Raw genomic sequence first — 26,456 nt, forward strand, 5'->3', positions numbered from 1 at the left:
AGTGTGACTAGTGCAAGTCATCATGGGTTTATGAAAGATAAGTAGCATATGGCAATTTCTTTTAGTTTTTTGACTATGTGAATAATAGGTTATTAAAGGGGAACTGGTTTATATGGGTATGTAATAAGGTGCCTTGCTAAATCTTAATAGGTAATATAAAAATTCATTAATAGGCAAGAAATGGGCACTTTATTACTTTAACACGGATAGAGTATTGGTTAATAGAAGTAAGCAAAGAATAGGGATAGTTGGGAAAATCTCAAGTTGGTAGACTGAAGTGAGTTGAAACGATAGCTAGTGAGGCCTCAATGACTTGTAATCGATAAAAATGACTCATATGAAGAAACCAAGAGTAATTTATCCAAGCTTGCTGATGTTATAAAGTTAGGTGGGTGTGAAAGATGTAAGTAAGATACAAAGAGCTGTAAAAAGAGATCGATACATGAGTGAATGAGCTATAAGATGGCATATATGGACCTTTGAACCCTTGCACAATGCTCCCCCACTGATATGTGATCTACTTGACCCACCATATTTTCAAGGACCAGGTGCTTTCTTGTTGGACTGAACACATACTACATCAGAAAACTCTCTTGAACAGAATCCAGGAGCACTTGCCCGTCACTGCTTCCTAAACCAGTAGTATCCCAGTCTATGTTTTGGTAATGGAAGCCCATTTTTTAATTACTCTTCCTGCTCCTAGGCCTTATGGTTTTATGTTCTTATAGAGGTCTATCCCAAAATCTTCTATCAGTGTATAAATAATTAATAGTTAACAGGGAGTTTGACTGATTAGAAACCAAAAAGGAAATTTACACATGGAGGCAGGTGTTATGACTGAGGTGTTAAGTGAATACTCTAGCTTTACAAAAGAGGACAGTGCTGCCCAGATCATGAAGACAGAGGAGGAAACTCCTGTCATTAATTGGGTTCAAAATTAGTGAGAAACAGATTTTGATTAAACTGTTGACATTCTAAGGTTACAAGGCACTGGGACTGGGTGAGCTGAATTCAAGGATATTGAAGGATGAGGGTAGAAATTGCAGGGTCTCTGGCCATAGCCTTCTGATCTTCCCTGGATTTCGAGGAGGTGCCTGAGAGTGAAGAATTGTGAACGTTTCGGTATTATTCAAGTAAGGTTGCATGGATAATCCTAGCAATTTCACACAAGTTATTTTAACTGTGGTGATGGGGAAATGTCTAGAAACAATTATTTGAAATATTATTAGTAGTCACTTGGAAATGGGTGGATTGATAAGGAAGAGTCAGCATAAGTCTCTAAAGGAGAAATTGTGTTTAATAAACTTGCAGGAGTTTCTTGAAGAAGTAATCGAAGCACTTGAAAAGGGTTCTGCTGTTGATGTGTACACATAGTTTTCCAAAAGACTTTGACATAGTGCCAACAACAGGAAACTTATGGTCATGGTATAAAAGAGACAGCAACAACGTAATTACAAAATTGGCTGAGTGATAAGAAAAAGCAAGTAATGGTCAATGGACATTTTTTGGGTTGGAGAAACATTTTTAATGGAGTTCACCAGGGGTTGATAGTTTTCCTGATGTATATTAATGACTTGGATCATGGTGTGCTGAGGACAGTTTCAAAGTTTGAAGTTGACAAAAAACTTGTAAGAATTGTAAACTGTCAGGGATACAGTGTGGTACTGCTAAAGGACATTCATATGCTGGTTGAATAGTTGATAGATTTGCAAATGAGGATTATGCAAAGAAGTGGGAGGTTGGAAGAACATTGGAAGACAATACAAAATAGGAAGTAGAATTCTAAAGGGGCTGCAAGAGTAGAGGTACCTGGTTGTACATGTGCACAGATCATTAAAGCTGTTAGGACAGTTGGAGAGAGTAATCATAGAGTAATACAGCACAGAAACATACCCTTCGATTCAACTCATCTGTGCCAACCAGACATACCAAACTGACTTAGTCCTGTTTGCCAGATTTGGTCCTCATCCTCTGAACCTTTACTGTTCATGATGCCTTTTAAATGTTGTAATTGTACTAGCCTCCATCGCTTCCTCTGGCAGCTTCTTACGTAAATGTGCCACCCTCTGCATGAAAAACATACCCCTCAGGTCCTTTTGCATCTTTTTCTCTCTCACCTTCAACAAAGGTCACATTAGGAAAAAGACCTTGGCGATTTATGAATTACTCACACTTTGCAATTAACTCTACATACTAAATGCAAAATTGACATTATAGTTAAACTTTGGTCCACTAACAAGGACAATTGCCGGTGTGATCTGGGTTTTAGAAATCAATTTGTGAAATAGGCATGTAAGGCCTGGTATTTTGTAGGGACGGGAGGTGGTGAAGAAGTGAGGAAATTCTCCTGATGAGGCACAGAAGGAGGAGCTGCCTACTGGGACCACTGTAAGCTATGAGAGATCATCCCCACCCAAGGTATATATAATGTTAAGTACAGCAACTGTAGCAAGGTTACATACACGGAGACATGAAGTGAAAAAAAATGCATGCAATTCTAGACTGAAGTCTTTAAATGGCAATTTAGCCAGAAGATAGGAGCCTTTATCCATCTGAACATTGCCATCTTTTGAATCTCCAGTAATTTTCTATGCTTTAGAGAGGGTGAAGGCATGAACAGAAAAAAAAACAAATCAAGTCAGGAAGGCAAGAACAGTAATTCGGCGGGGGGGGGGATCCCATCCATATGCCATATATTTAGGGATATACAGCAAAGTCACTAACATGCTAAGCAATTTCATAGTCAACTACACAAATGTTGAACTCATGAATTAGTAGGATAACTGGTGCAAAGGTATGGTCAAAATTCCATCACGAAGATCATTTCAAGTTTACAAAACCGTTACTATTAATAAAGTATACTGTGTCCTCAGCTTTATTAATAAGGACATAGATTATAACAGCAAGGAAGTTATATTGAATTTTGAAAGATACTTGATAGACCTCAAGTGGAGTACTGTGTAGAGTTGTGGGCACTACATTGTAATAAAATCATGAATGCATGGGAATGAGTGCAAAAACAATTTACAAGAATGGTTCTGAGAATGAGAAACTTCAGTTATGAGGATAGATTGAAGAAGTTGTTTTCTTTGGAAAGAAGAGGGCTGAGAAGAGATTTGATAGAAGTTTTCAACTACATGTCCGGGCTGGATATCATAGATAGGAAGAAGCTGTTCCTGATTGTAAAGTGAACACAGAACAGGAGGGTTCCAAGATAATCAAATGTGAGGCTGGATGAACACAGCAGGCCAAGCAGCATCTCAGGAGCACAAAAGCTGACGTTTCGGGCCTAGACCCTTCATCAGAGAGGGGGATGGGGAGAGGGAGCTGGAATAAATAGGGAGAGAGGGGGAGGCGGACCGAAGATGGAGAGTAAAGAAGATAGGTGGAGAGAGTATAGGTGGGGAGGTAGGGAGGGGATAGGTCAGTCCAGGGAAGACGGACAGGTCAAGGAGGTGGGATGAGGTTAGTAGGTAGCTGGGGGTGCGGCTTGGTGTGGGAGGAAGGGATGGGTGAGAGGAAGAACCGGTTAGGGAGGCAGAGACAGGTTGGACTGGTTTTGGGATGCAGTGGGTGGGGGGGAAGAGCTGGGCTGGTTGTGTGGTGCAGTGGGGGGAGGGGACGAACTAGGCTGGTGAGGCAACAGGAGGGTATAGATTTTAAGTCATAATGCCAAAGAAGCAGGAATGATACAAGAGAACGAGTAATTGGGGTATGGAATCCACTGCCTGAAAATGTAGTGAATGCAGGTTCAACAGGGGAATACAAGAGGATATTGAATGATTATTTGGATAGAAATAATCTGTAAGGGTATGGGGGGAAAGCCGGAGTTTGACAATAGGTATTGATGCTTGTTCGAAGAACCAGTGCAGTCATGATGGGCTGAATTACCCCTTTCTGCACCGTGACAATTTTTTGATTCTGTGACTGCTTGATTACCTTGAGTACCTTGAGTACCCAATGATAATGTCTTTAATATTAGCTTCTACCATCTTCTTGATGACAGATGTCAAGATAAGTGGCCTTTAGCTTTCTGTCTGCCTCTAAATAGGTTGTGGAAATTGACATGTTCTATTTTGACTGTAAGATCAAAAAGCGTGAAAAGAGTAAATGTTAATGTACAAAGTAACCTAGCTTTCTGATACAAGGAACAGATGAAAGTAGGTCATTGGTATATCAAGCGGTGAGGAAGGCAAACTGCATATTGGCTTTTGTTGCAAGAGGATTGGAACGCAAGCTCAAGAAAATCTTATTATACTTGTATGGGGCTTTGATGAGATCACATACCCTGGAATACTATGGAGAAAGTGCATCTCTGTGTTTAATAAAGGATGTACTGTAAATCTAGACAGGATATAAACTGAGGTATTATTTTTTCTGATGGTGAACTTAGAACATGGGAACATTGTCTAATGATAAGGGGGCAATCATTTAGATCTAAGATGAGGAAAGATCTCTTCACTCTCTTACACTTCTCCTTGTTCACACTATCCCGGAGGCTTTTTGATGCAAGGCATTCTAAATTACAGCGGAGTTTGCTATTACAGCCTTGTCACTTAAAGTTGTTCTTACTGTGGGCAAGAGTAATGTGATTGCTAATGCTTTGCGATAATTAAATTTAATTTGAATTATCTTATTAGCAAACGGCATCTAAGATTAGGATGTAAGTTATAGGGAAAAGAATGGTTTACGATGCATGTGAAATATGTCTTAATTGTTAGAATTGGCACTTTGTGATGAACTGTGTTTGAAAATGTGTTTCAGTTTTCAAAGAACAACTATTACGATGTCTTCATTTTATTAAGGTTTATACACTCAGGTTTGAAGGTTTGTGGATAAAGTGGTCAATGAAAAAAACAGAGAATCTTTTTCTTAGTGTGGGATTTCTTGTTTGTTACATATTTTGGAATAAGCGCTTGTTTACTGATGACCACCTAACTAGATTTTCACCGTGGAAGTTACATGAGGAGGGAGATTCTTTGTTTCCTTTGTCTTTTTCTATCTTTGTCAGCCTCAAGAGACCAGGAGTTGCAAAGTTTCATAAAAGGAATGAGTTTGAAAAGAAAATCGAGAAGTGATATCACGAGACAATTATAAATTCATAAATCTCTAATCTTCAGTTTATTGCAAACAATGCAAAAGTTATCTGAGGTTATGGCAGGGCAGCTTGCCAATTCTCAGTGCCCATCCTGCGGGCTGTGGGAAATTGTGAGCATTTCACATAACCTTAATGACCTAATGCAGGAGTGTCACTGTCTGTAAAAATCCTGAGCTCCATGTTTCTGAACTCAAGTGATGGCTGAAATCACTGTGCGGTATTCATGGCACTGTGTTATATGGATAACAGGTTCACAGAAGTGGTCAGACAGCAGGTTAGGGCATGTAGGCAAACAGGGAATGGGTGACGGCCAAACAGTTCTTAAGAATTAGGTAGTTAGTACCGAAGTTCCCTGACACCCCAATCAAGAATTAGTTTTCCATTCTGTATAATGGTGATGCACTGGTTCCTCGGAAAAGTTTAACAAGCACTAAGCTTGCATGCACCATGAGTGGATCAGCTGTACAAGAATGCAAAACACTAATGATATTAGGCATTTCTGAGGCTATAGACTTGGCTCCATAATGATATTTTGTCTCCCTGGTGCCAGGATCAAGGATGTCACAGAGTGGCAGCAAGACATTCTTCCAAGGGAAGTTGTTCTGCAGAGGTCATTGACCATGTTGCTACCAAAGATGTAGGCAGAAACCAGGATGCAGTGCTGCAGTCAGATTTATGGAGCTAGGTTGAAAATTAACAAACATTGCCTCAAACATTGTAATCTCAGCTTTATTCCCAAGACCTTGTGCTAGTGAGAAGAGAGGTTTGGGAATGAGGAGAGAATATCAAAGAGGAATACCAGGGTTTCTAACATATTGTGAGAGAGAGTTTTCAGTAGAATAGATAATAGCATAATAGATTATAGATGGATTTGGAATAAGGGAGATGATAAAATTTTCTAAACCAGTGTAACAGTGCGTTCATGTGTGAATGCATAGAGTAGAATAAATAAGATTGATAAGTTAAAAGTGCAGATTTCCTTATGAAATTGTGCCATTATGACTGTAACACAAACTTGGCTCAAAGAGGAACAATATCAGTTCTAAATATTCAGGGTTATTAAGGAAAGATCGGAAATAAAGAAAAGGCAATATTCCTACAGGGGTTCAAGCCTCCACGGTGAATCACATTGAGCCTTCTAGTTTGGGCATGCCATTCCTCTTCTCAGATGTGGCCTCCCTTCTTCAGCTTCTGCTGCTGTTACTTTGGCTTCAGCTCTAGCCTGTGGCATACTAGCCCATCAATGCTACTCACCATCTCCCTATCACCATGTTTCCCGAGACAGGTCTTCCGTGTTTGCTGCTGACGGTTACATTCTGAGCTTATCAGCAGCGAGCATTGCAGACAAGCAGCCTCTGACTGAGCAAACAGCGTAGAGTCATTGAGATGTACAGCATGGAAACAGACCCTTTGGCCCAACTTGTCTTAGGATCTAAGATCGTCTTACAATCCCTACAGTGTGGAAACAAGCCCTTTGGCCCAACAAGTCCACACCAGGGTTCAGAGCATCCCACACAGAGCTAACCACTAATAACCCACCTAATTTACATATCCCTGCACACTATGGGCAATTTAGCATGGCCAAGCCAACCTGCGCATCTTTGGAAGGAAACTACAGCACCAGGAGGAAACCCACACAGACACAGAGAGAACATGCAAATTCCACACAGACAGTTGCCTGCGGGTGTAATCGAATCCAGGCCCCTGGTGCTGTCAGGCAGCAGCGCTAACCACTAAGCCACTATCCTCATAACGTTTTTATGCAATCTCTCTAAGCCTTTAGATAGAGTTCTGAGAAATAAACATACTATTCCAGAAGAAGTTAAACAAATGTTGTATACAGGTTAATCATGCCTTGCTATCGTACTCTATGGCCCCACTTATAAGCCCACTTTCCTGTATATTTTATTAACCGATCTGTCAAACCTGGCGTATGACAATATGATTTTGTGATATGTGCGCACATCCAGATCCATCCCTTTTCTTCTACAGCCCCTTTGTTTCATATTGTCCTTTCTCTTTCTCCCGACCAAAGCAAATCACGTCACACTTTCTTAATTTTGAAATGCCATTTGTCTGTCCATTCCACCGTGTCTTTTTGAAACTTATCATCACTATCCTCCTCATAGTTCACAGTACTTTCAAGTTTTGAGTCTTTCCCAAATATTTAAATTATGCCCCTTTGCATTCATATGTATTAACAATATGTATGAAGGAAAGTGACTCCCTGACATACTTCCTTAAGTTGGAAAAACAACCACTAACAATTCTTAACTGTACTGTCATTAAAAAAAAACTTCCACTGTCAACAAATGTACTTGAAAGTTCAAGAATTATTATTTAAGATCTTATGTTTGGAACCAGAGGAAGTCTGGTTTCAGGACATGAATTTCAAATTGGGTTTTGGACAACAGATCCCAGGAAAGACACATTGTACTTGATATAGATACTGCACAGATTCTCCAGAGTGATTTCAGCGTTTAAACGTTAGATAGATAAGCTGCAAAATCTTGTGTTCGTTCGAGTTCAGAATTTGAACAGTGATCTAATCAGACTTCTTCAAATGATTAAAGCAGTTGACAGACTATAAGTGCTCAAAATGTATGCACAGAAAGACCTGAAATGAATTGCATGTACAGAATTCCTAGCCACTGACCTGTCCTTGTAACTATATGATTTATATGGCTAACCCAGTTCATTCATTGGCGAATGACAACTCCCAGGATGTTTATATTAGTAGATTCAGTGATGATAATGCCATTGAATGTCAAGAGGAAGTGATTGGATTTGCACTTGTTGGAGATGAGCATTGCCTGATGTGTGTGGAATGTTCCCTAAAAGGACATTAGTGAGCCAGAAAGGTTTGTCCTGACACTTGACAACGGATTCACCATCATGATTAGATTTTTGATTCCAGATATTTATTGAATCCAAATTCCGCCATCTGCCATGGCGGGATTCGAACCCTGGTCCCCAGAACATTATCAGGGACTTTGGATTAACAGTCCACTGATAATACCATTAGGCCATTTACCTCCCCCTCAAATTTCATTTGAGGAGTCATGAACAATGCTGGGGCCGAGACAATTAATCTCCGACCTTTCTTTGTGTTTGGCATGATCAACTTGAAGTGAGCTTTCTCCCAGATTCCCAGTGACTCGTATTTCGCCAGATCTGCTTGATGCCACACTCAGTCAAATGCTCCTTGATAGTGAAGTTGACTGACAATTTTATCACTTTGCTAACAATTGCAAATAGATCAACACAGCAATAATTTAGCACGTTGGATATGTCCTGATTTTTGTGGCCAGGATGTATGTGAGCAAATTTTCACATTAAATCAGATGATTCCAGTGTTTTAGTTGGACTGGAGTAGGTTAGTGAGGAGAGCTAGTTATGGACCACAGGTCCTCTGTCCTGTGCTGGGATTGTCACAGCACGTAACCTTTGCAGTATCCAACGCCTTCAGCCATTTCGTACTTTCATGTGGAGTGACTTGAATTGGCTGAAGCCTGGCATCTGTAAAGGTGCAGACCTTGGGAGAATGTTGACATGGATTATACACTCAGCACTTCCGGGTAAAGATTGTTGGAAGTGCTTCAGCCTTGACTTTTGCACTGATGGGTTGGCTTATCAATCATTGAAGATGTGAATATTTGAAGAATTTCTGCCTCATTAATTCACTGTCCATCATCATTCACCACTGGATATGTCGGGACTGCAGAACCTAGGCGTGATGTGTTGACTGTGAGTTCACTTAGCCCTGTTTGCTGCCCACAGCTTATGTTGTTTGACGGATGTAGTAGCTTCACAAGGTTGACAACTCACATTTACATGTGAATGCTGCTGCCCCAAGCATGCACTCTTCACTGAACCAGGTCTGATCTTACAGTTAAGTGGCAATTATAGAGTGGGGAATATGCCAAATTATGAGGTTAGACTGGGAATGTAATAAATACTGCTGCTGTTGTTGGCTGATTGCACCTCAGAGATGCTCAGTTTTGAGATGCCAAATCTATTTGGACTCTTTTTTTATCAGCATGGTGGCAGTGCCACAGATAGTGGAGGGCACCTTCAGTGGGACCCGTGTCCACAGGTGCAGTGTGGTGGTCACACCTCCCAGTGCTGTCATGGAGAGGTATGATAGGTTGGATGGTAACATTTTTCTCTCATTGGCTCCCTCGTCACCTTCCAAAGACCCAGTCTGGCAGCTACGACCTTTTGGACTAAGCCAGCTCAGTCACTCAGGGTGTTATTGAGTTAAATACTGGCAAAAGGCAGAGAGCTTCCTCACCCAGATTACACCTGACCCCTTGTCATCTTCAATATTTCTTTCTAACTTGCGTTCAAGATGAAAGAGTACTAACTAATCAGGTGAGCGAAGTCCTGTAGGTGATAAACAGCAGAAGATTCCCGCATCTGATGCCATGAAACTGCGTGGGTCTGAAGTTAATGCAGAGACCTCTCAGAATGGTGTCTCAAGAACTTGCATAACCCATCACCACAGGCAGCAGTTGAAGCCAAAACATTGTATAATTTCAAGAAATACTTGATGGGTAATGGGCTCAAAGGATGTGTGTAAAACACAAACAGGTTATTAAGCTACATGACCAACCATGATCATAATGAATGGCAGAAAAGGCTGGATACCAAATGACCTACTCCTACTCCTATTTTCTATTTTTCTATATGATGGACAACACCATACACATGGAATCACGCTTTACATGAATTGAACTAGTTTCATTGTCGCGTACGCAATAAGCATAGCAAAAAGTTTATAAGTCATCATTTGCAGTGCCATCTTAGGTACAAAGATACCTAGGTACAGTTTCTTCAGTTACAGATTAGTCACAGTGTAACAAATATCTGGCTGTTGCTTGATTAGACTGTGGGATAATATCCCAATTTTGGCACAAACACCAGTAAGGGGGACTTTGCAGAGTGGTCAGGGCTTTTTACCATTGTAATCTTCAGTGCCTAGATCAATGCAGGTGGTCTGTCCAATTCATTCCTTTACTTAGACTTTATAGCAGTTTAATACAATTGAATGGCTGGCTAGGCTCTTTCAGAAAACAGTTCACTCAATCACAGTGCTGTAGGTCTGGAGTCACATGTAGGTTAAATCAAGCAACAATGGCAGATTCCCTTCCCAAAAAGGACCTTAGGGAACCAGAAGGGATTTTACAGCGATTGATGATTCTAGTGTCAATAGTAGATTGCATTAGATTTCCAGACTTATTCAAATTTCGCTATATGCAATTGGTGGGATTCCCCGAGCATTAGCCTGATCCTTGGGGTTACTACTTCAATTCATTCACAGGATGTGGGCAGCACTGGCTAGGCCAGCATTTATTACCCAATAATTCAGTCAAATTGCCATGACTTCAAACTCTTCAACAGCCCTTTTTCTCTAAGCATCTAACATCCTTTTAAATGACATTTAAATTTCCAAAATTTCATGAATACAATAACATTAAATTTCTCTACAAACGGCAACTGAGTAAATGTGCATGAACAGATGTTTACAATATTTCAGAAGTTTAACTTACCGGGAAATAAACCTTCTTCAAATGACGTTTTTTTTCTAAAAGTTCAGAAACAAAATATGCGATAATTTTCATTGCCAACCAGATACCTTAGATAAATCTATTCCCTTTTGCCAACATTTCGTTCGTATCCCTCTAAAATCTTCCTATTCAAATACCATTCTAGACACTTTTTAAATGTTGTCATTGTACCAGTCTCCACCAACTCCTCTGGCAGCTCATTCTATACATGCACCGCTCCTCTGCGTTTAAAAGTTGCTCCTTAGGTCCCTTGCAAATTCTTCCTCTCTCACCAAAATCCATTGTCTCTGCTGGCTCCTGCCCCACTGAACTCATCTCCACCTATCTGGACTCCATTTTCTGCCCCTTGGTCCAGGAACTCCCTACCTACGTCACTGACAACACCCACGCCCTCCACTGCCTCCAGTACTTCTAATTCCCAGGTCCCCATCACCTCATTTTCACCATGGACGTCCAGTTCCTATTCACCTGCATTCCCCATGCAGATGGTCTAAAGGCCTTCCACTTCTTCCTGTCCCACAGGCCCGTCCAGTCCCCCTCCACCAACACCACGATCCGCCTAGCCGAACTCATCCTCACCCTCAACAACTTCTCTCTCGATTCCTCCACTTGCTACAGAAAAAAGGGGTGGCCATGGGCACCCGCATGGGCCCAAGCTATGTAGGTGACGTGGAACAATCCGTCTTCCAAACCTACGCTGCCCCTAAACCCCACCACTTCTTCCGTTACATTGATGACTGTATCAGCGCCGCCTCGTGCTCCCAAGAGGAGCATGAACAGTTCATCCACTTCACTAACAGTTTCCACCCCAAACTCAAGTTCACCTGGCCCATCTCCAACCACATCCCTCACCCTCCTGGAACTCTCTGTCTCCATCTCAGGCAACCACCTCGAAACCGATATTCATTTCAAGCCCACCGACTCCCACAGATACCTCGAATACACCTTCTCCCACCCACCTTTCTGCAAAATTTCCATCCCCTATTCCCAATTCCTTCGCTTCCGTTGCGTCTGCTCCCAGGATGAGGCATTCCACTCCCATACACCTCAGATGCCCTTGTTTTTCAAGGAACACAACATCCCCCGCTGCAGTGGCCGAGAACTCCCTGGAGTGTGTCTCCCACATTTTTCGCCACTCATCCCTGACACCCCGTCCCTGCAATAACCGTCAAAAGAGAATCTCCCTCGTCCTCACATACCACCCCAGCAACCTCTGGATCCAATGCATCATCCTCCGACACTTCTGCCATCTGCAATCCGAACCCACCACCAAAGACATTTTTCTATCCCCACCCTTGTCTGCTTTCCGGAGGGACCACTCTCTCTGTGACTCCCTTGTCCGCTCACATTCCCCTCCAACCCCACCACACCTGGCACCTTCCCCTGCAACCGCAGGAAGTGTTACACTTGCCTCCACAGCACCTCCCTCACCCCCATCCCAGGCACCAAGAAGACTTTCCACATCAAACAGATGTTCACCTGCACATCTGCCAATGTGGTATCCTGCATCTGCTGTACCTGTTGTGGTCTCCTCTACATTGGGAAACCAAGCGCAGGCTTGGGGACCGCTTCGCAGAACACCTACACTGGATTTGCAATAAACAACTGCACCTCCCAGTCTTAAACCATTTCAACTCCCCCTCCCATTCCTTGGAAGACATGTCCATCCTGGGCCTCCTGCAGTGCCATAAAGATACCACCCGAAGGCTGCAGGAACAGCAACTCGTATTCCGCTTGGGAACCCTGCAGCCTAATGGCATCAATGTGGATTTCACAAACTTCAAATTCTCCCCTCACCCTACTGCATCTCAAAACCAGCCGAGCTCGTCCCTGCCTCCCTAACCAGTTCTTCCTCTCACCTATACCCGCTTCCCACCTCAAGCTGCACCTCCATTTCCTACCTCCTAACCTCACCCTGCCCCCTTGACCTGTCTGTCCTCCCCAGACTTACCTATCCCTTCCCTGCCTCCCCACCTACACTCACCTCTACTGGCTTCGTCCCCGCCCCTTTAACTTGTCTGTTTCCTCTCCACCTAGCTACTCCTCTATCCATCTTCAATCTGCCTCCCCCGCCTATTTATTTCAGAACCCTGTCCCCCTCCCCCTCCCCCTTTTCTGATGAAGGGTCTAGGCCGAAACAGCAGCTTTTGTGCTCCTAAGATGCTGCTTGGCCTGCTTTGTTCATCCAGCTCCACACCTTGTTATCTTAAACCTATGCCCTCTCTTTTTGGCTCCCCCACTCTGTGGAAAAGACCGTGTCTGTATACCCTACTCCTGACCCTCATGATTTTATAAACCCCTACATGGTTACTGCTCAGCCTTCGACATTCCAAGGAAAATAGCCTCAGCATTTTTGGCCTCTCCCTATAGTTTAAACTCTCCAACCCTGGCAACTTTCTTGTAAATCTTTTCTGAACTCTTTAAGTTTCACCATATCCTTCCACTAGCAGCATAACCAGAATTGAACACAACACTCCAAAAGTGGCCTAACCAATGTCCTGCAGAGCCGCAACATGACCTCCCAATGCCAATGCTCAATTTCATGTCCAATAAAGGTAAGCAATCCAAATGCCTTCTTCTCTGTCTATCTACCTGCAACCCCACTTTCAAGGAATTCTGAACCTGCACTCCAAGGTCTCTTTGCTCAGCAATGCTTTCAGGATCTTACCATTAAGTATATAAATCCTGCCCTGACCTGCGTTTCCAAAATGCACCACTTCACATTTATCTAACTTAAGCTCCATCTGCCACTCCTCTGCATATTGGCCCTCTGATCAAGAACCCGTTGTACTATTACATTCTTTGCTGTCCACTACACCTCCAATTTTGGAGTCATCTGCAAACCTACTAACCAGACCTCCTACGTTCACATCTAACTCATTGATATAAATGGCAAAAAGCAGTAGACCCAGCACTGATCCTTTTGGCACACTGCTGGTTACAGGCCTCTAGTCCGCAAAGCAACCCTCCGCCACCACCCTCTGCCTTCTACCTTTGAGCCAGTTCTGTATCCAAATGCTAGTTCTTCCTGTATTCCGTGTGATCTAACCTTGCCTACAAGTTTACCATGAGGAACCTTGTCGAACACCTGACTGAAGTCCATATAGATCGTGTCCACTACTCTGCCCTCATCAACTCTCTTCATTACTTCTTCACAAAATTCAATCAAGCTAGGGAGACACGATTTCCCACACACACAGCCATGTTGACTGTCTCTAATTAGTCCATGCCTTTCCATACACATGTAAATCCTGTACCTCAGAATTCCATCCAACAATTTGCCCACCATATATCAGACTTTCCAGTCTATTGTTCCCTGGCTTTTCCTCACCACCTCTTTCAATAGTGGCACTACATTTGCCAAACTCCAGTTTTTTGGCACCTCACTTGTGGCCATTGCTGGTACAAATATCTCAGCAAGGGACCCAGCAATCACTTCCCTACCTTCCCACAGAGTTCTACAGTACACCTGATCATTTCCTGCGATTTATCCACCTTTATGTTTTTAAGACATTTTAGAGCCACCTCCTCTATATTATTGGTATTTTTCAAGATGTCACATTCTGTATCTTCCAAATCCTTCTCCACAGTAAACACTGATGAAAAATATTCATTTAGTAGCCCCCCCAGTCTCCTGCATTTCCATGCATAAGTGGCTTTGCTGACCTTTAAGGGGCCCTATTGTCTCCCTAGTTACCTTTTTGTCCCTAATGTATTTATAATATCCCTTTGGATTTTCCTTAACCCTATTTGCCAAGGCTGTCTCATGTTTTATTTTTGCCCTCCTGATTTCCCTCTTAAGTATACTCCTATTGCCTTTGCACTCTTCTAAGGATTCACTCGATTTTTGCTATCTCTACCTGACAAATGCTTTTTTGTTTCTCTTGACCAAAATCTCAACCACTGTGGTCATCCAGCATTCCCTATACCTGCCAGATTTGCCCTTGTCCCTGAAAGGAACATACTGTCTCTGGACTATCTCCTTAGCCACGCATTCATCTGTTCCATCCTTCTGTTCCTACTGTCACTAGCTCATGGAACTGGGAGTAGTCCAGATATTACTACCCTTGGGGACCACCTTTTTAAATTCCTCCCTAACTTGCTATATTCTTTTCTCAGAATCTCATCCTGTTCTCTTCCTCCTTGCAGATCATGAAAGTTCTGTCTTCCAGAGTGACCTTCCTTTGATTGGCCCCACGCAAGTGATTTTTCTAGCCTAGTTTTGGTGCTTAAAAGTGCAAGTGTGCCATCCTCTGCTGTATATTTTGAGCACTTAAACCTACAGTCCCATGCCATGTGAGTCCCAATGAAGAGCTATGACAGGGCAATCACTCCACTATCGTAATCCTGGATGGTGGATTTCGTTCAGGAGTATGGTGCATTACTTTTGAAAGAGGATGTCTCTGATTTGGGTAGAACGAAGGAGTTAGCATTGTGCAGTTATGATACTTGATGTCTTCCATAGACCACCAACTCATGGGAAAGACACAAAATAATGAATCTGCAAAGAAATTACAAAGAGGCATGGGTACTATAGAGATGTTATAATGGGGACTCTAATCAGTTAAATATAGACTGGGATAGTGGTAATGTTAAGCGTAGAGAAAAACAAATTCTTAGTCTGTGTTAAGTAGGATTTTCTACAGCAGAATGTGGCCAGTCCATCAAGAAAAGAAATACTGCTCGACCTAGTTCTCAGAGATAAGGTAGGCCGAGTAGACCTAGTGACAGAGGGGGAATCTTTTGTTTTGGGGGACAGTGATCTTTTGTCATAAGGTTTATGATGATGGTGGAAAAGGACAATGGGAATCCAAAGAATGAATAATTATCTGAGGGAAACCGCCAACTTCAACGGGGGCAATAATGGGGTCGTTAACCAAAGGTTGGATGAAATATCTCTCAATGAACAATGGGCTACTTTCAAAAAAGAGAATGTTCAGACACTGTCAAGGCATATTCCATCAAAAGGGAAGGATGGGGCTTATAAATGCAGAGCAGTTTGCAGGAAAAAATAAATAGAACTCATAAAAAGGGTACCTATGACATGTTTATTATAAAACAAGACTTAGTGAATGAAAATACAAAAATGGTTGACCACATCCAACATAAAATGGTATTCTAGAATCCTCTGTAGGCGTATAAGTAGTAAAAAGCTAGAAAAAGGAGTCGTGGTGGTGATCAGGGACCTAAAAGGAGATTTCCACATAGGAGAAAGAGGTGTGGCCAAGGAATTAAATGAATCTTTTGCATCTAACTACAGTTATGATGGGCAGAATGGCCTTCTGTGTTATAACGCATCCATAATTCTGTCAAGGAAACAAATGTCACCAAGGCATGGTAACAGGGATGAAAACTTGATCATTAGAACAGTTCAGAATTCATACAGAGAGTATTGAATAGAATGCATTTCAAGTTAATTAGGTAGTGGGACTAGATGAGGTGCTTCCAATGATATTGATAGAAGTGAAAATGGGAATTTCAGAGGTACAGGCCAGAAATTTTCAAATTTTTTAGACTTGGGGTGGAGCTAGAGGACTGGAAAATTGTAAACATTTAAGACTGTTTAAACAATTTTGTCAGAGTAAGCCCGGCAATTAACAGCAATCAATTTAGCCTCAGCCATGGGGAAACTTTGAGAAACATTAATTTGAGATAGAATTAACAGTCACATGGATAAATGTGTGTTAATCAGGAAAAATAATTTCAGAAGGGAAAGTAATGTTTAACTAACTTGCTGTAATTCTTTGACAAGGTAACAGAGAGAGTTGATAAGGCTAATGTTGTTGACATGGTGAACATGGACTTTCAAAAGATGTTTGATTCAATATCAGACACCAGACTGTTGAGTAATGTCATAGGTCATCGAATAAAAGGGACAGTGGCAACATGAATCCAAAATTGCTCATTGAAATGGAGAATAATAACTAATGCATACTTAGAATGAATGACTTGTGTTATGAGGAAAGATTGGACAGGCTGGGCTTGTTTTCAGTAGAATTTGGAAGAGCAATGAATGATTTGATTTAAATTTCTAATATCCTGATTTGTGTTGATGAGGTTGCTGTGGAAAGGATATTTACCCTTTTGAGTAAGTCACTGTTTTAAACTTAGGGTTTGCCCATTGAGGACGAAGACTAGGGAATTCTTATTCTGTCAGTGGGTTTAGAGACTTTGGAGCGCTGCCTCAAAATGCAATGGATGCATGGCCGTTGAATACTTTTAAGGTGGAGGTACAACGATTCTTGTTAGATAAGGGAAGTAAGCATTTTCCTAAACTCATTTGTGGGACGCGGACTTTGCTGGCTGGCCAGCTCTTATTGAATGGGAATATGGAAGTTGAAACACAAACAGACCAGCCATGACAACAAAGTGTGGAGCTGGATGAACACAGCAGGCCAAGCAGCATCTTAGGAGCACAAAAGCTGACGTTGCGGTCTCGGATTCTCCAGCATCTGCAGTTCCCATTATCTCAGACCAGCCCTGTTATTGTTGCATAGTGGAGCAGCCTTTATAGGCTGATTGGCCAATTTTTGCTCCTAATTCCTGCGTATGTGTATGAAGTGTAGAACTTCAAAGTTAGTGGAATGTGCAAATAAATGGTAGAGAAGTTCAAAGGGAAGAGTGTAGCGGAATACATTTTAGCAGACAGATATCAATTGAAGCGTATTGCTCTAAATGGTATGCAGGAACAGATAGACCTGGCGTGGATATCTGCTTTAATCATTAAGGGTGGCAGGACATGTGGAGAGAGTGGTTTTCAAGTAAAGTGGCATCGAGTACAAGAAGAGAGAAATTCATCAGAGCATTTTTTTCCCTTATTCATTCACGGGATGAGGGCATCACTGGCTAGGCAGCATTTATTGCCCCTCCCTCATTGCCCAGAGGGCAATTAAGAGTGAACTACATTGCTGTGGGTCTGCAGTCACATGTACACCAAGTAAGGACAGCAGTTTCTTCCCCTGAAGGAAATTAATAGACTATATGGTTCTTCCCGACATCCCCAAGGGATTCTTGTTTCTCACTAGATTCTTATTTCCAGATATTTATTGAATTCAAATTCCACCATCTGCTGTGGCACAATTTGAACCTGGGTCTCCAGAATGTTATCTGGATCAACAGTCTACAGTGCCTATAATACCACCAAGGCTCACCTCCCCTAGCGCCTCAGGTAGAGTATTGCATACAGTTCTGGATAGCACATCTGAAGATGGACGTGTTTAATAATTGAGAATAAGAGGGTACAAACAATTTGCAAAAGGAAGCACATACAGAGCGAGGATAAACTTTTTACACAGCTAATTGCTTGGGTATGGAATGCGCAGCTGGAACTGTTTTCAAGATATGTTCAGTAGAGGCATTCAAGCTGCTTTTTGTTTATTTCAATAGAAAGAATGTACAGGATGATGGTTGGAGAATGACACTAAGTTATAATGCTTATTCAGGGAGCTGATGCAGGTATGATGAACCAAATGGTCTCTTTCTGTACTGTACAAGTTTTGAAACTCTGTGACTTTGTAGTTTTTGCTTTGGATATTTTTAGTGTGGTTGATGGCAGGCCTGCTAAAAGTAAAGATCTCCCAGTTCAGCTCTGCTGTTTGTGAAAATACCTCTTTTTGTTAATGCTGATCGTCCTTTAGAAGAGTAAGTTGAAGAATTACAGTATTAAGTTTCCTGAGTAAGCTCTGTCTGCCAAGATCCGAGAAATAACTGCTTGATTGTTGACATCTTTCAAAATGTACCAGAATATTAGACTGACAGCAATATGCAGAGCTCAAGCTTTATTCTTTTCACCCTCAAGAACAAAACTTAATGGCCCAAAGTATTCCCCTCCCACCACCAATAAATCTTTGCAGAGAGAGATCCATTTATTTCCCCTTTGCCCGATGTGTTTGTCTGTGTGTGTTTTAGGTTATTTAGAGTAATAAACTTTTATCGTTTCATAATAGATACTAATATGTCAACCATTTTTGTATTTTCATTGACTAAGTCTTGTTTCATAATAAATCAGTAATTTTGTGCTCATTAAAGAAGGCAGTTTGATTTTTTTTTTAAGTTTCAGTCTAATATTGAAAAGCCAATTGATGTTGTGACCTTTGGAGTAGAAAAACCAGGGAAAGACAGAGCATTCGTCTGGTAGATAGTAGGAACTGCAGATGCTGGAGTCTGAGATAACAAGGCGTGGAGCTGGAGGAACACAGCAGTCCAGGCAGTATCAGAAGAGCAGGAAAGCTGACGTTTTGGGTCTGGACCCTTCTTCAGAAATGGGGGAGGGGAAGGGGGCTCTGAAATAAATAAAGAGGGGAGGCCTCGATGATAGAAGGTGGATAGTAGAACAGATAGGTGGAGAGAAGACGGACAGATCAAGGAGGCAGGGATGAAGCTAGTAGAGGTGAGTGTTGGAGACTGCTTTGTGGAGTACCAGACCAAGAGGAGGCCAATTTCACGAAGTGAAATTAGTGAAAGTGAGTGTAGATAGGAAGTTGGGATGGGTGTTGGTCAGTGAGGAGGGAGGGGTGGATACTTGGGAGGGAAGATGGACAGGTCAAGGAGGTGGGGATGAAACTAGTAGAGGTGAGTGTATGTAGGAAGTGGGGATGGGGTTGGTCAGTGAGGTGGGAGGAGCGGATATGTGGGAGAGAAGACGGAGAGATCAAGGAGGCGGGGATGAGATGGGGTTCTGGTCTTGGGATGAGGTCAGGGTTGGGGAGATTTTGAAGCTCATAAAGTCCACATTGAGACCATTTGGTTGTAGGGTTCCAACGCAGAATATGAGGTGCTGTTCCTCCAGTTTTTGGGTGGCATCATTGTGACACTGGATTAGGCCCAGGATAGTCATGTCCTCCAGGGAGTGGGAGGGGGAGTTGAAGTGGTTCGCGACTGGGAGGTATTGTCGTTTGTCACGAACCGAGCGTAGGTGCTCCACAAAGCGGTCTCCGAGCCTCCACTTGGTCTGGTACTCCACAAAATGGTCTCCTACACTCACCTTAATGAGCCTCATCCCTGTCTCCTTGACCTGTCCATCTTCCCTCCCAACTACCAGCCCCTCCGTCTTCACTGACCAGCACCCATCCCATCTTCCTATCTACACTCAGCCTTACTAATTTCATCACCGCCTCCTTGACCCATGCATCTTCTCTCCACCTATCTGCTCCACTATCCACCTTCTATCACTGCCCCTCCTCTATTTATTTAAGAGCCCCCTTCCCCTCCCTCATTTCTGAAGAAGGGTCCAGACTCGAAACGTCAGCTTTCCTGTTCTTCTGTTGCTGCCTGGTTTGCTGTGTTCTTCCAGCTCCACACCTTGTTGTCTTGCATTCCTCTCATCTCATTTCTCACACCATAAGTAAAATCTGTAGTGTAGAATGTATATTAATATTTGCATAACAATTCTATTTTTTAAAAAATCTGAAAATCTGCCCTGAATTTAGTGTGCAAATACTGTGAAGCTTTCTCTGCACAATCAGCCTTCATCTGTGGGACATGACCACTGCATCATTACCAGTATTGAACATCGAATTTCATTCTTGAGTGTTGAGGATTTTCAGTTCTAGTTGAAAATTCTGTACATGTATGCGGAAGAGGAAATATATCATGGGAATTGTAGTTTACACCCTTTTTGACACTGTAGAGTTTTTGACGCATTTTGATGCTGAGCTCAAACTGAGTTGGTCCAGTTTGCAGCCCAATGAATAGCATAATACAAACAACCAATACTATGTTTTTGCTTTAAAAGCTTTTTTCAATGCTTAATTTACATGTCAGTAGTAAAAAATAAATAATCTTGCAATGTTCATTATATACTGTTTAACGAGCGGATTATGGAATGCTTAAGACAGAAAATTGTCCCTGGTGTTGTATCACATCAGACGACACCACAGCAAGAGGGAAGACTAAGGGAATGTAATTGTATCCAAAACAAATATTGTGAATCCACCATGTGACCCAGAGGAAAAAATGTGGAATCTAATTACGAAAAATACATTCTAGGCAGGGAAGACTGAAGAGAGCTATTTCATCAAAAGAAAATTTTGCAAAGCTGTATGTAAACGGTAAAGAAAAAATTGATTCTATGATGCCCAGATTGTTTCAATATTCTTAAGGTATTCGCAATGCTAAATGTTGCTTCAGTGAATTTGCCATATTTCAGCAATGACTGAACTGCTGTTTTGACACAAGTCGGACTGTGGTAAAATTCAAATTTGTGGTTTTGGTCCTTGATATCCATACATAATGCCTGAAGAGACTTAGGACATAATAGAATGTGGAATGGAATTTAGAGACAGCAATTCAGTCTCAGTTTAGATGATAATTGTTTTGACATTGTTGCTTAGGTCAGAGTCTTGTATATTATATGAAACAATTTGTACTTCATGCCATATTTCCACCTTTATAGTTTCTGCCCATTCAATTCAAGTGAAAATATGAATAACTCATCAGAATTTTAACGCCATGGGATAAAACACATTGCTTAGGTCCATTGCAAGCATTGGCAATGTTACCAGTAATTGGAAGCCTGCCATTTAATTACCAGAAACCAGCATACAACATAGGGGCAGAAGTAGGCCACTTGGCCCAGTAAACTGATCCACCATTCAATGAGGTCATGCCTAATCTAATAATCCTAAACTCCACTTTCCTGCCTTATCCCTCGATTTCCTTACTGATTAAAAATCTGTCTCAGTCATGAATATAATCAATGATCCAGCCTCAATAACTCTCTGCAGTAAAGAATTCCACATATTAATTACCCTTTGAAAGAAGAAATTCCTCCTCATCTCTGTCTTACCTTGTTAACCCCATTATGCTGTCTGATCCTAGGCTCTCCCACAAGGGGAAACAATCTTCTGCATTTACCCTGAAAGCCCCCTAAAAGCTTGTATGTTTCAATAGTTCTCCTCACATTCTCCTAAAATCCAGTGAGTACAAGCCTGACTTGCTTAACTTCTCCTCATAAGCAGATCCCTCTAAACCAAAATGAACTTAATGAACTTAATGAACCCTCTCTGTACTGCTTCCAATGCCAGAATGTCTTTGCCTAGGTAAGAAGACCAAAACTGTTTACAGTATTCCAGGGGTTGTCTGATTTTAGTGCAATCTCCCTATTCTTATACTCCTTGAGCTAACATTTCATTTGCCTTTCCAATTACCTGCTGAATTTGTTTGCAAACTTTCTGTGATTTATGCAAGTGGAACCCCAACTCCCTGTGCATCAATGTACTATTTACCTCCTCTATTCTTCCTGCCAACGTGCACAACCTTAGATTTTCCCACATGATATTCCCTTTGCCAAGTTTTTGCCCATGCACTTAACCTGTTTATATTGTTCTGTAGACCTTTTGTTTCATTCTCACTACTTAACTCCTCATTTACTCATGGCATCTGCAAGTTGGTGAATTCATTTCACCAATTGTTAATGTTTGTTATAAACAACTGTGGCTCTAGCACTGATCCCTGTGGCATTCTACAAGTTAGGGGTTGTCATCCTGAAAATGAAGTTTATCTTCTATTCGATTGCTAATCCTCTATCCATGCTAATATATTATCCCTATACCATGGATTCTTAGTTTATTTCCTAGCCTTATGTGTGCCATGTTATCAAATGTCTTTTGGAAATCCAGTTCTGCGGAATGGACCCAAAACTTTCACCCTGATTTCTTTCCACAAATGCTGCCAAACTTGCTGACTTTTTACAGCAGTTGCTATTTTTGTTTCTGATTTCCAGCATCTATAGTTCTTTATTTTTTTTGGGAATCTAATTACATTATATCCACTGGTTCTACTTTATCTACCCATCTTGTTACCTCCTCAAAGTATTCTAATAACTTTATCAGATATGATTTCCCTTTCATTATGCTATGCTCCTTCTGCTTGTTTATATGATATATCTCTAAATGCTCTGCTAGTACATCTTTTATAATAGACTCTAACATTTTCCTAATAACAGATGTTAAGCTAACGGGCTCATAATTTCTTGTTTATTTGTCTCCCTTATTGAATAAGGATGTTAAATGGCATTTTCAAACCTCTGGGATACTTACGATGTCTTAAGTATTTTTGGAAGATTACAGCCAGTGCATCCATTATCTCATAGTCACTTTATTTAATATCCTAGGATGAAACCCATCAGAATCAGGGGCCTTATTAGCCTTTAGTCCCGTTAGTTTCCCTAGGACTTAATCTCTAGTGATAAATACGCAATCTTTTTAATTTTCACTCTTAATGCTTTTCATATCAATTTGCAGCAAAATGTATACAAATTATCAAAAGCAGAAATAAAAGTTTATTGTAGAAAATAATTCAGTTACAGGAAATTGAACAAAACATTATATAATGAAAATGAAGTAGATTTTATTTCTATTAATCTGTTCTTTATTATCAAACTGCAATTTACGTTTTCAAAATGTTTTAAAAATAATGCTGCGCAATTAATTTTTTCTATTATGACACTATGATTATTCCATAATTAATACAAGCAAAAACCAAAATGATAGGCAAAATAATCTGCCTTCTAAGGACATATACTTTGTTGCACAATGTAATGACAATATTTAATCTCAATCAACTGTTTGGGAAGGGAGCAATTATGAATTACTTCTTATCACTGTTTACAATGTTATTCTTCTTGAGCAGCACACAGTGATATGTATTTATTTCTCCTTGATTATTTTGTATATTTGCAACTCTATTATTGTCCTGAATTGTGAAGGCTAAAGCAAAGCATTTATTCAACTCCTTGGCAATTTCCTGATTCCCCATTATTATTGTCCCAGCCTCATTTTCTAAACTGCCGATGTGCATTTTGGCCTCTCCTCTTTATATTTAAATAAGCCTTAACTGTCCATTTCTCTATTACTTACTATTTTACCTTCTTAGATTAATTTCTCCTTCTTAGGTTATCTTTTGTGGCTCTTAAAACTTTCCTAATCGTTTTTTTGCTGCTAATCTTTGCCATATTGAATGTTTTATCTTTCAATTTGATATTATCCCTAATTTCCTTGTTTAATCATGATTAGTTTGCCTTCTTCCTAGAATCCTTCTTCCTCACTGGGAAATATCTTTGTGGTGAGTCATTAATTATTTTCTTAAATGTATCTGCTATAAAATAACATTTATACCAGAGCCTTTATTGCAATGATAATAAAATGTGAGGCTGGATGAACACAGCAGGCCAAGCAGCATCTCAGGAGCACAAAAGCTGACGTTTCGGGCCTAGACCCTTCATCAGAGAGGGGGATGGGGGGAGGGAACTGGAATAAATAGGGAGAGAGGGGGAGGCGGACCGAAGATGGAGAGTAAAGAAGATAGGTGGAGAGGGTGCAGGTGGGGAGGTAGGGAGGGGATAGGTCAGTCCAGGGAAGACGGACAGGTCAAGGAGGTGGGATGAGGTTAGTAGGTAGCTGGGGGTGCGGCTTGGGGTGGGAGGAAGGGATGGGTGAGACCCCACCACCCAAGACATTTTTCCATCCCCACCCCTGTCTGCTTTCCGGAGAGACCACTCTCTCCGTGACTCCCTTGTTCGCTCCACACTGCCCTCCAACCCCACCACACCCGGCACCTTCCCCTGCAACCGCAGGAAATGCTACACTTGTCCCCACACCTCCTCCCTCACCCCCATCCCAGGCCCCAAGATGACATTCCACATTAAGCAGAGGTTCACCTGCACATCTGCCAATGTGGTATACTGCATCCACTGTACCCGGTGCGGCTTTCTCTACATTGGGGAAACCAAGCGGAGGCTTGGGGACCGCTTTGCAGAACACCTCCGCTCAGTTCGCAACAAACAACTGCACCTCCCAGTCGCAAACCATTTCCACTCCCCCTCCCATTCTCTTGATGACATGTCCATCATGGGCCTCCTGCACTGCCACAATGATGCCACCCGAAGGTTGCAGGAACAGCAACTCATATTCCGCCTGGGAACCCTGCAGCCATATGGTATCAATGTGGACTTCACCAGTTTCAAAATCTCCCCTTCCCCCACTGCATCCCTAAACCAGCCCAGTTCATCCCCTCCCCCCACTGCACCACACAACCAGCCCAGCTCTTCCCCCCCACCCACTGCATCCCAAAACCAGTCCAACCTGTCTCTGCCTCCCTAACCGGTTCTTCCTCTCACCCATCCCTTCCTCCCACCCCAAGCCGCACCCCCAGCTACCTACTAACCTCATCCCACCTCCTTGACCTGTCCGTCTTCCGTGGACTGACCTATCCCCTCCCTACCTCCCCACCTACACCCTCTCCACCTATCTTCTTTACTCTCCATCTTCGGTCCGCCTCCCCCTCTCTCCCTATTTATTCCAGTTCCCTCCCCCCATCCCCCTCTCTGATGAAGGGTCTAGGCCCGAAACGTCAGCTTTTGTGCTCCTGAGATGCTGCTTGGCCTGCTGTGTTCATCCAGCCTCACATTTTATTATCTTGGAATCTCCAGCATCTGCAGTTCCCATTATCTCTGATACTATTTTAACCTCACTGCGAAGCCTCTTCCAGGGATGCCTAACCTGAAGAAGTTACCCTCCTCCCTCCGGACCAACCTCAGGGAATCTCTCTCCCATTGCAACTCTCTTGCAATCTCTTCGGCCTTGAAACTGCTCGACCATGTCCTGAAGCAAACCAGGTACCACAGCCACATCACCTTTCTCAGCACCTGCCTACGGAACCAGATCATCCCCAAGGGACTACAGTCCACATTTCAGCCTTCCCAATTTGGCCCCAACCGTGACCACCTCTACACCCAGAATATTCAGACCCTTCAGAAGCGGTTCTCCCTGCGAGTCCTGAAACAGACACTCGCAGCCATGCGCCGGCACCTCCAGGCACTGCAATCCAGCCTGCCCCAGCTCAGAGCCTCCCTCTCCCAGACCTGCAAAGGACCCCTGCTGTTTTTTATCCTCCGCAGGATCCACAGACTGAACACCCAGTTCCACTCAGCTTTACTGGACACCAAAAATCGTAAGTACAACCAACTCACTGGCCCCTGCCACCCACAAGAGGATTCCTGCGCCTCCCAAATCCCGACTCTGTCCCTGCCCCTCCCCCACCATGCACCCGCCGCCATTGACCATGAGGACACGGCCGGAGACCCCACCGATGACGTCACATCCGCCTCCGCCGGCCACAGAACTTCCGGAACCGCTGCTGCAGTCACCACCTCCACGTCCAGGTACTACAGCCCACACACCACCCTCACCTCAGCTGCTACCGCCCACCCCGATCCTCCCACCGCCGACGGAACCCCGCCCACGGTCGACGCCAATGGAACCCCGCCCACGGCCGACGGAACCCCGCCCACGGCCGACGGAACCCCGCCCACGGCCGACGACATCATCGCTCCGCCCACAACCTCCACAGCCTGCAACCCCAGAGGAGACAGCCACACTGAGCCCTGCCGAATCTTCACCATCCCCCCAGACCTCCCACTGACTGAGGACGAACTGAGCCCCTGAGCAAGGGGCTCACCTTTATCCCCCTACAACCACACATCAACGAATACCAGTCACGGTTGGACATAGAGCAGTTTTTCCGCCGTCTTCGCCTCCACGCTTACTTCTTCAACCGGGAACCCAACCCTCCTTCCACTGACCCCTTCACCCGCTTCCAACACAAGTCCTCCTCCTGGACACCACCCCCAGGCCTCCTACCCTCCCTCGACCTCTTCATCTCCAACTGCCGTCGAGACATCAACCGCCTCAACCTCTCCACCCCTCTCACCCACTCCAACCTCTCCCCCGCAGAACGGGCAGCCCTCCGCTCCCTCCGCTCCAACCCCAACCTCTCCATCAAACCCGCAG

The 26,456-nt window shown here is 42.8% G+C and overlaps 1 protein-coding gene across 8 annotated transcripts in view; it reads left to right on the plus strand.

Annotated features, from left to right (window-relative positions):
- The window catches only part of fam172a (family with sequence similarity 172 member A), a 534,183-nt gene that overhangs the window by 115,559 nt on the left and 392,168 nt on the right, over positions 1–26,456 (plus strand). The gene's annotated exons all lie outside the window — the stretch shown is intronic.

The sequence above is a fragment of the Stegostoma tigrinum genome, chromosome 3 (assembly GCF_030684315.1).
Source record: "Stegostoma tigrinum isolate sSteTig4 chromosome 3, sSteTig4.hap1, whole genome shotgun sequence".
Lineage (NCBI taxonomy): Eukaryota > Metazoa > Chordata > Chondrichthyes > Orectolobiformes > Stegostomatidae > Stegostoma > Stegostoma tigrinum.